At 39.3% G+C, this 11452-nt stretch overlaps 1 protein-coding gene across 1 annotated transcript in view; it reads right to left on the minus strand.

Moving 5' to 3' along the window:
• The window catches only part of LOC106644755 (zwei Ig domain protein zig-8), a 146914-nt gene extending 140629 nt beyond the window's left edge, over positions 1–6285 (minus strand). The window contains exon 1 of the mRNA XM_014360409.2: positions 6125–6285. The gene's annotated coding sequence lies outside the window, so the exon portion shown is untranslated. The remainder of the gene's footprint in view (positions 1–6124) is intronic.
• Between the last annotated feature and the right edge of the window lie 5167 nt (positions 6286–11452).

An 11452-nucleotide genomic window follows, 5' to 3' on the forward strand; every position in this document is an offset into this window, starting at 1 on the left:
TCGTCCATATAAATACTTTTTGTGGTAACAAAAAAAGAAATGCTTTCTCTTTCCTCTAGCATAGAATACTTGGAAGTATACCCTAATTACACGGCTAAGTTGTTCATATCCCTCCCCCGCTCCCGTTCCTCATGTCATAATGCCAGGATGGCTGGCGCGGCGTTATAGGGTACGATAAGATACGCCACGGCGAGGTGAGCCTCCCCCACCGCTTTACGTGCGTAATTTCCGGCATGTACCTGCGTGCCGTACTCGAGAGATTAATGGCTTCGGGCTAATCACGCGAGATTGCCCTATGAAACGTATACTCTGGATCGACTAAAAGCACTTGTCCTTGGAGGGTTTCCGCAAGCTTCCATGCACCTGTATCCTTATGTTTTGCTATTTTTTGGTGCTCTGCTCTTTTAGTTTTACGTTGAGTGGATTCACAGAGAACAGAAAGCCTTTGAAATATTTTCGATCTTTTCGTTACTCCGAATAACTTAAAAGTTATTGTATGATTTCTAATTATTTACAATTCATTACATGATTTTTAAAACTTAGGGTAACCTCGTGTGTCTTTTAATGACTTTAATAGTTTTTTTTTTTTTTTTTTTTCCATTGAATTTAAGACTTACAATACAGTGATGTTGATACGAGTGATCTTTTACGTTTAATGATGATGCTGACGTGACAATTATCATGTATTTGTCTTTAGAGTGACGACAGATCTGCGGAACATGATAACTTGAAATATTGACGTATAAATGTTATTAAGACAAGAAAAATTGATGCAAAAAACATTTTTGTTAAAACTAAAGCCATTTCATCTCCCCAAACGATACTAGGGCAAAATAAATGATAATTTTTATAATAAATAGAGGAATTAGACAAATACTAATTCGGTAGTAAAACAAGAGTTTGTAACAGAAATATATCTTTGTAATGATTTATCATTGAACTTATGATTAAACAAGTTAAGCTAAGAATGGAATGGATTCCTTATTTTATTGAAGTCATTTGAGATGAATTTAGCTGTTAAACAAACTATTAGAAACTCACTGTTGTTATACTGATATAACAGGGAATTGGAAAAAACAGATTTGTTATTATACCGATACAGTTGGATTTTATTGTCCACGTTTTAAACTAATCTTTCAATTTGAATTATAGAGAATCGATATCAATCGACGGAAAAAGAAAATAATTCAAGACGAAATCGAGTCAACTTAAGAAGTATTAAGACAAGGCCAAGACAATACATCAAATTTTGACATTTCCTAGACCAAGACGATATTCTTGAAAATTTTATTTTGTCTTACGGAAGCTCCACAGCTTATTACCTGTCACCAAGCGTACGAATAATTACGAATTTTTAAACTCTTCTGAATCATCTACCGTAAAAGAAACGATAAAGGCTCGCTAGAGTTCATCAACGATGAAAAACAAATAACCAAACATAAATTTTCAGTTCCACAAACGTTTGTTTCAAAGTAAAGACACATTCATTGTTCGCCCAGAGTGCGGGTGTTTGTCATTAGGGATGAAAAAAATGGCGCGAAAAGCCAGACCGTTTGTATCAATTTCCAACTGTAGTACTATTACGAAGCAATTTAATACAATCGTTTTTAAACGGCTGGATGGGCTTTTCAGTTTGATTGACGCGCTTATGTGGGAGAAATCTGGCGATCCCGTTTGCGTGTAATTCATGGGAAAATATATCACGGGTTAAAATTCGTTTCGTGTGTCCCGCAATAAAACAAATAAGCGTTCGGTTGGGTTGATCTAGCAAAAAAATGTACTTGTAAATTTTTTTTGTGGTGTTGTTGATCAATTGCTTGGAAGACAGACCACAATGGAAATTAATGCACAGCTTGCGTTTGTGTAGAAAATACTTTTTCTCAAACGTACAATGAAGCTTTTCTAGACTAAGAAGCTTTCTCGTATACCGACGTATAAGATTCACCCTTTTACAATGTTTTATACATATTTCTGCCGAGTATCTATTAGGCTTTTTGCTTTTAAAAAACAAATAATTTTTTTTTTGTATTTATTTCACCTATGATATTTTTTTCATCATTCAAACTCATCACTTTGGATTTTTCTGCTGCGAAAAAATTACCTGATCTACCTGGACCAAGAAAGTATCGAATAAACAGGCACTGATACTAGAAGAAAGAAATAGTCTATTCTTTAAAATGTTGAAGGGTCAGTATTTTTAAAGGATAGTATGCAAATATATAAAATAGTAAAAGTGGTACCCTTAAAATAAGTAACGGTTTATTTATTCGTAATAGTTCAAACTTTTTTTTAACAAAACTGTCCGTAAAAAATGGTGCCCAAAAGTTGGTTAATAACTTATAATGCTTAGTACAGTACCTTCATTTGATTTCGTGTGATTTAGTTTCACCCCTTAAATAAAATAATCTAAAACCATTCCAGGTACTGCTCCAAAGTATGCAGTATTAAAAAAAAAAAAACAACAGCAATTTGTCATAATAATATCATTGTTTGCTAGAGGATGTTTCAGTGTGCAAGGCACAGTAAATAAATTACGCCGTTAACTATAGTACAAACATAACAAATTTCACGCAGTACTAGAAAAAAGTTGTGACCACTATAAGGTGTTCATTCCAATGTGAACAATAAGTCCCTTGTATGTTTAAATTTCTACTTTTTTGTTTTTTCAATTTAAAATTCTTATTTTTGCAAAAAAAAAAAAACATTATTACTATTTCCCTATTTTAATACTTGTAACTTGAAAATAGTGACTTTTTTTTACTATTTTGAGTTCAGAGAGTACTTACGTACAAAAGAATCGCCCCAAAGAGGAAAAAAAAGAGTAAAAGAGAGTGAGATAGAGATAGAGTGGAATAGAGGTAACCGCAAAACACGAGCGCGGCGAAGGGTAGCTCTCGTATTTCGCCGAAAGCTCCTCCCACGCACACTTCGTCTTTCGTATGGGGCGGGTCCACGTATTGGTGAAAATGTGCGCTCGTTCTCGGGATAAAAACACCAGAATAAAAGAAAAGAAAAAAAAAAAAAAAAAAAAAAAAAGGTGAGGCGATAGACGACGAACGGGAAATTTAACGCCTCGCGGCCTTCCCCTCGTATGAATGTATGTGAATGCGTTTGGGCTTGGAATGAAAAAAAAAAAAAAAAAGGGTCGGACTGAGGAATTTCATGCATCACGGGAATCTTCCGGCGAAAGGTCGCAGCCGGGGGGCTGAAAAGGGAGGCTGGATAAAAAAAGGAGGGAAGAAGATTTAGGAGTAGCCGGCCCCAGAGGTGATAATAATTGTTCAAAATCAGGTCGCTCTGCACTGCGACTCTTCCTCTTCCTCTCTCCCTTTTGTCACGATGTGTATTCGGAGTACACATAATGTACGTGCCAGCCTCGATGTTTGGACAGTGGATAGTTGTCGGACCCACGTGATATTAACTCCCGATGAAACTTTTTTACAATTTAAATGACCAGGTCATCCTTTTTCGCTCCAATGTTTCAATAACCAGAGTATAGACGTTGTAATGCCATCTCTATTGGGGAGTCATCGGTCATTAACGAATACGTCACATGTGCAATTTTTCTTACATCAATAAATAATTAGTTTCAACTCATCTATGTTTTGGGCAAATAATGAGTTTATTTTACAAATGCTCGGAAAAAGGTACCGATTCGGCTGAGCGTACATCTTCGTGCTTAAATAATACCAACTTGTTATTTTTTCCAGAAGACGTTACACAAAAGTATAAAAGAGAGACTCTTTTGTGTCCGATGATACGTCAGAACACTGTAAGTATTGGAATACTATTGGAGTTTGTGCCAAAGGATCCACTTCAAAAATGAAAATGATTCTAGAAGTGCCAAGTATCAATTTGAGTAACGACACGCAATATTTGTATACAAGCTGAGCGAAACGTACTCCTCGTTGCGGTGTCTTTCAAAAAATAAGAATAAGCGGTAACGATAGTACGTGCACAGCATCGATCGCGTACAACACTCAGACATTTTTATTCTATTGTGCTGAATGCACCTATATTTTTTACACGAATCAATTTTCACTTGTATTCGTGACTGTAGCAGCGTCAATTTCTTGGTATTATTCGTATAACGTAAGAGGGTTTCTTTTTTACACTCATTTGTAAGTATTGCTTTGAATTATGAAAGGTGTTTTCGTGTATCAACAAACTAAACCATTTTCATTTTATTGGTCCTAAAGTGATTCTTGCCCAACAGTACCTAAGGAGAGTTTCAAGTTGGAGAAATTAAAAAAAAAAAACAAAGAAATCTAATGCGCCTTTGTCACCCGAGTAAGTCCTGAGTCAACTCGAACATTAATAACATTTGTGCACGTTGCCACCAGTACCCCGACAAGTGTGTGGATTTCCCGCCAAAGTGTATCGACCCCAGTAAAAATTACACACGGCTCTTCTCCCCTCTGACGTAATTTTAAATATGCATGCGCTCGAAGACTTGGGGATCATCCGCGTTGTTGCGCGTGTGTACACGTGATAAGACACGGCGGGACCTTTTCTACCCCTCCACGCATACGTATGTGCATTATTCACGTGCTGGTGTGACTCATGAGACGCGTCGACGGATAGGAATAAAGTTGTCGCTCTAATTTATGAAAGAGGGTATTTCTACCCCAAGAAAATGCTTCCCGCGGGAAAATCCTGCTCTCGCGCGATCGATCGGGGGTTGTCTATTAACGATTCATCCGTTCCTTTGAATGGCGACGCATGAATTTTCCACGCAGAGAAACCCCGATTTGGGCCATACGCGCTAAACGTGCTAGTGATAACATGTATATGCGCAGAGTGGTGATTGATGGCTCGTTCTTTCCCACCTCTTGGCTGACCAAGCAAGACCCGACTTGTATATCATGTGGGACCAAGGACGCTTAGTCACAGTGGGTTGCTGGTGTTGCCGATCTTTCGCTGACCTCGACCAAGTGGGAGAGTTAAAAACCACCTCCGGGACGTGGATGGTAGATGAGTACCTCGTCGCGTGACTGCGATTGATACGGGCTTATTTTGTAATTAAAACTGAATTTGGCTTTAATGTGGGTTTCACCGCGACAATTGTCGCGTGTACACACAAGGGTTTTCCTGATACCGGAAGAAAAAACAAAAATTGTCTCGCGACTAGCGCACAATGGTACAAAAATAGTGTTGTCGACATCGTGATTTGGCATTGATATTTTGACGTGGATTTGTATTTGACATATACGTGACACCAAACCTTGATGGAGTGACGTTTATAAGGAGTACGCGGTAAGACCATGAATTTGGATCGATGAAAATTTTATTCCTCGTGGAATACCGCCTACAACTTCAATGAACTCTCCACACGATTTTTGATTTTCAAGTAACAAATTTCGCTATGTAAATGGTGCATTCGAGCATCTCCATCCTCGTTGCCAATCGAAAAGTAATCAGTAGAAATGCACGCAAGATTAAATTCTAGATTTAAAAATTTCAGTACGAAAATCGTTTCGTTAACAAAGCGCAGGAGTATGACTGAGTGTTGTCGCTGCAAGCGAATAATTGAGAACAATATTTGTTCATTATTATCGATAACGAATGGATTTCCTCTCGCGCATTCGCTCACGCATTGATACAACAATTGTAGCCCCCCCCCCCCCCCCTGAATCGTAATTTACCGTGGCGATGTTGTTACGGTCCTGCTTCCAGATAATTTCCAGCTCGTTTGTTTTCCCATTTGGTGAAAAACAACGTGCCAAGACAATAACTTTATTGTCCGCGACAATAAATACAAGAGTCCGGACCAGCGCGCAAAGGTATTATTAAAATCTCCTTCCGCAAAAAAAAACCTGAATTCACTTGTAAGAGACCAAAAAAAGAAAAAAAAAGACAAACAAACGAGCTCCCACCATTTTGGTAAAAAAGTCGCGTATAACTCACTCGTCGCTGACCGGACGGGCCATTAATTAGCCCTTTTAAAAAACCAGCACCGCAGGTCCATCCGTCATCCTCCTTTCCCGTGCCCATCAGCGCCTAATATAGAGCACAGTGGCATATACCTTTTGCCACTGGTATAGTTCAACCACACATAATTATACGTACACATTACACCGGAGCATGCACATGAACAATGATCGATCGAAAAGAGAGCCGTTACCTGAGCGTTCATACCCCCGTCATTGGGCCGCTCGCAGCTTCATCGTAGCTCCGGTTGCACCGCCTTTGAGATCGACGCGTGGTACACGGGCACGCGCGCGTACTTTGATCCGGGAGACGTCAATTCGTAAACGTCAGCTGCACGAGCATACAATGCCACGCTATTCAATCCCTTGTGGCGTGGCTGAGGTGTGCTTTTGCACTTGGCTGTACCGTGTATGAGTGCGTGGGTTACACGGATTGTTTGAGCGACGGCTCCGAGGGAGAACTTTTGCCACACGCGCGCGCAGTTTCTCGTCACAGCTTCCGCTCTTTATTTATTCGTCTTCCGGCACTTAAACTTCACAATGCACTATTCGGTTTTTTGTTGTGTGCTGTTTTTTTTTTTTCTTCTTCTTCTTCCTTTTCTTTTTCTTTCACCGAGTAGAAGGTCTCTGGGGATGATGGGCGATGTTTGCGGGCGATCTGGTCTAAAAGCAAAAAGAAACAACAGTTTTACACGATTGTGGTGATGAGGAGTTTGATTTTATCATTTAAAATGATCAGTTTAAATTGACAAGTAAAATTTTTTACTCTCAGTGGCTATAGACTTTAATAGCCCTCAGTTTTAGCACAGTGCGCAAAGCAACAGTGGCATGGTCAGCTAAACTACGGATACACTGAGAGTAAAAAAATTATAATTGGTATCATTTTTTTTTCAAGTGTCATATATTTAATTAGTACAAGCGTCCATTGATCTTAAGAGTTACCGCATTGCGCCGAAGGGGAAGGATTTCATCCGATTTCGTTGAAAGGTCGGAGGCTTAATTAGAGGGTAAAATAATAAACAGACTTGCAGTAACGACGGCACAATTGATTCATCGTCATTAAAGTCGCGAGTCAGATTTACAAAAAATAACTGTGGCAATGGAAAGAACTTCCAAGAACTTCCAAAGAAAGAGCACTCCAACAATTTATTGTAACAAAAATTTAAAATCTTTCTTCATCATTTAAGCTTCATAGACATCTCCAAAAGTACATCCAATAAAAAATGTTGCTTCAGTGGATTAGACTGTAGTCATAATTAGTTGGAATTTACAGTTTATTATTCTTTTAAATGTCAAGAGAGTTCTTTCAGCGTGAATTTGAATGAAAAAAAGAAAAAAAATTAAACTCACATCTACATATTTTGATTCAACGATCCAAAACCCATGGTGGAACATGCGAAAGAACTATCGTTGGCACCTCGGGACAAAAATTAATTCCCAGGACTAACAGAGAACCTCTGCAAAGCGTACAATCCTCCCGACGCGGAACCAACAAACTCCAATTCCCCCGGACTCCCCACTCACCCGTTCTACTCGACGACAACACCAACAATCGTCAGCAGTCCGGCACTCGATCGCAAACCACACACTACTTTTTTTTTTTTTTTTTTTTTACTACACAATACGCGGGTGCACGTATCTTCCTCGACACTGGCTCTTCCACACGGAGCCGAAAAGCGGCAGGAGCAAATGTTTGCCCCGCAAGCGACAGCCGGCGAGTTTAAAAAAAAAAACAGTGTATCTGTCGCAAAGGTAAACACAGCACCACACACCGCCACACGCGTTTATTTATCCGGCACAAACGCAGACACTATTACGCATCGACATCCTATTCGAACAAGATCACCCCCGTCCCTCGCAATCGTGGAAAACTCGGATTGAAACCACTGATTGGCACCACAATCCGTAGCCGCGGGTTTCAAACGCACGCGCCTCTCGGCAACTCAACTTGAAACGCTCCGTGACAAAAAGACACGCCTCTGCACATCCAGTGGAGGCACAGTTGTAACGAGTCAAATCGAGGGTGAGTAGATGAGGATTAGCCGAGGGGGATGGAAATAGACGTGCGACGATATTGGAATTTACGGGGGCGCACGTGCGACGCGCCGTACTGCCGGGCCGAGACTGAAAGCTCGAGAGGCTGCCCACCCCGCCTCGGTATACAACGAAGGTGGTGGTGGTGGCGCGCACGCCTTGGCCTAAACCCCCCGCCCCCCCTCCTGCGTCCGACCACCCCTTGCGATCTGCAGCGCGCGATTTCATCTCTGGGTGCATCCCTTCTGCCATTGCTCTTTTTTCATTCTCCTCCTCCTCCGTGCTTTCTTTTATGCTCTCCGGCCGATAAGCTCGGGGAGGAGGGACGAGAGGGAATCGGGCCAGAGGGGGTTGGGGGTGATTTTCGTGCTTTCGAGTTCGCCAGGTAGATTGGTTGTCGAGGAAAAGCATCTTGTTGCGATGGGACGGGCTTTTAATGATAACGATGACGAGCGAGTGGGTACGGGGGAGGATCTTGGAAGATTGCTCCGTTTAACGTGGGTGGGTGAACTAATGAGCGCGTGGGTGACGAGCTACTTTTTTTTCTCTTTTTTTTTCTCTTGGTAGTCGTCATTGGCAACTGTTCATTCGATTTTTGTTTTGTTTTTTTTTTACGTGTGGAAGATTTAGGGCTGCACGGGAATTAAAGCTGTAAAATCGGTGATCCAACACACTTTTTAACAAAATTGATAAAATAAATGAATTTTATAAAATATATGTGCTACGAAAGAAAAAAAAAAAAATTAGCCATCGATCAATATTATTTGTGAATTAAATAAACAAAACTATACTTATCGAAACGTATATCATCAGAAATAAAAATATATTTATACCGAATGCGTGAAATGCCGAATCTGGCTAGTCAGATAGTTAAACCAAAGATAGTATTAGAGAACGTGTTAATAATAGATTCGCGATTTTTGATTTTAACTTGCACAAGACGCAACACGAATAACAACATAAGTCATGATCACTACAACTTGAAATGGCACAGGAGCTAATATCAGTTGATTATAACTAATAAAAAATGAAATTTTACCAAACCAAGCAACGTAAGGCTAGTGCACGTCATTCTTACCATCATCGAGCAAGTATCCGTATGTTTCATCTCGAAATGCCGATGTAGCTCTATTCATGAGTTCCCAGTCCATCCCGTATTTATGTTCAACGTTGCTCGCTGATACCTCTAATTACTCATCAACAATAGTGGGAGCCGACAACTTTATATCACATGTCTAATTAGCTTATTTTATGAAGGCTCTGCGGAGCTATTTTCATCCAATCTCCTTGCACGAACAACGTTAGCGATGGATCTCTTATGAAATGTAAAAAAATACATATCTAATGAATGGGGTGTTTTCTTTTTTTTTTTTTTTTTACAAGATATTGAATGGTTTGTCAGTACCAAAGGCCATTTTTAACTGTCACTTTATACAGGATATCGTAAATTCTCATAAAATTCATGAAAAGGGCATCTGTTGCTTGGACGAAAATATTTTATCTTTTCCAAGCACCGGGGCATAGAAAATCGTGCACGCACCCTGGATCAAAGTGAAAAAAGCTTTATCTTGGGTATCCGTAAATGTGTGATTGTGAATATTATCCACTCCGTTTGACCATTATTCTCACGTTCCGTGTAGCTGAACTTCTTTATTCGTCGCTCCGTCTGATGCAGTTCGCAGCCTAACGACCCGGAGAGCGACGCCTGTTTGTACGCGCATAATGCACCATTGTGATCAAGCAAAAGTGTTTTGTTAGCGTAAGTTTGTTGCAGAAGTCGAGACGAACGAAAGGGGAGCGAGTTGTTCTACTCCTCTCTCTTGCTTGGTAAGTACACCAAAGTGGCTGTAGTTAAGTCAACTCGAATGGCCTTACACTTACTTGTTAGCTTCTGCTTTATTTGGGCTCGCCGTGCCATCGAGATGTACTATAATCATTTTATCGTCACTTCGGATTAACACGGAAAATGATTGTTGAAAATGATTAAGTTGGTAAATCGTTACGCACAAACATTTACTTTAAATATTATAAAGGACATAAGAATACCTGATCCATCAAGCGGAGTGTACTTTAAAGTATTTGACTCACACGAGTGAAAAATTTTCGACCACCCTCTAGAATACTAGCATTTGAAAGTTAATTATCTTCGTTGTCAAAACTGTTCACCAAAATATTTTTGGAATAATGATAGATCGAAGAAAAAATACATCCACAAAAAGTAAAACTCGCTTTGAGATTTCTCGAGGGTCACGATAATTACAATACCTCGGAGCTCGTAAATCTTGACGTAATTCAAATTTTCATCGCCGGCTCTTTTGTCGCTTATCCAGTGCAATGTCATTCAATTTGTGTTTACACGCGTTTTCGTACCCTTTTTTTTTTTTTACTTTTCCGATAAAAAGCTTTGATTTAATGCTTACCATCTCCCGAGGTATGAATAATTCATAGTATCATAACTCATAAGCGACCGAAGATCTGATAATGGCGGAAAGGAACCTGCGATGCTTCTTATCTGGACTGATGTATCCGAGTGAGAAAGTGGATTCACAGTTGTGGGGAATTACTGCTTGCCATTAGTACAAATCGGAGTATGAATAATTTGTCGTGATTAATGGACGGCTCTTTTTTTTTAAAACAAATTTATGAAAAAGACTGTACGCTTTCGCGATGACTGATACATTTGTCATCAGATCAAAAAAGAGTTTAATTATATTTTACATTATGTTTTACTTGAAACACTTGAATTTTTTTAAAAGCTGAAAGTTTCGTGTTGGAGACTTTGATGCGAAAATGTGCACAACACAATTGATTTTTTCTCAAGACTTTTGTAGCTGATATACTGCTCAGAAATAAATACAAAAACTTAGACCTCGTAACATCATTTATTTTCCAGTGCAAATGATTTTCATCATTAAGACCGTTTAGATTACAATGTAGAGAAAAACAACGAAAATATGATTTTTCCAGGATGTATGGACTTCATGAAGCTTTTATCTCATGACTTCAACTTTTGTCCATAATAAGTAAAATAGTACTTTTTTTTACCTGGTGGCCCATGTCAAACTCTTTGCGTTGGCCCTAAATGGATGTTCACCGGATGCCAACCCTGTTTTTCCTACTCAGGGGGCATGAAATTATTGCCATAGGAATTGACTTTTCAATCTGGTAAAATGAAGAAAAGTTAACAAAAAAAAAAAAAAAAAAAAAAAAAAAAACAAGTCAAGAAAAGTTATAAATTGCCTGAAATTCTAATTTAAGAGAAATCAGAAGTAGTCTAACATTTGAGTATAAGTCGAACATCTGAAGAACGATGAGCAACGGAGCTGAGGAAAACTAAATCGAAATCCGATGTAATGAGGCGTACAGAGCAGTCTTCGTTAATTGCAATTGCAGCTACCTCCTCCTTCTTCTACGTGTTCGTTTTTCGATACCAGCTAACCGATACTTTTACGAAGCTGTACTGAGTCAACAACACAAGACTTCTTTCA

Source organism: Copidosoma floridanum, unplaced genomic scaffold (genome assembly GCF_036245765.1).
Source record: "Copidosoma floridanum isolate Cflo_tuat_1 unplaced genomic scaffold, Cflo_Japanese_pri ptg000006l, whole genome shotgun sequence".
NCBI classification, from domain to species: Eukaryota; Metazoa; Arthropoda; class Insecta; order Hymenoptera; family Encyrtidae; genus Copidosoma; species Copidosoma floridanum.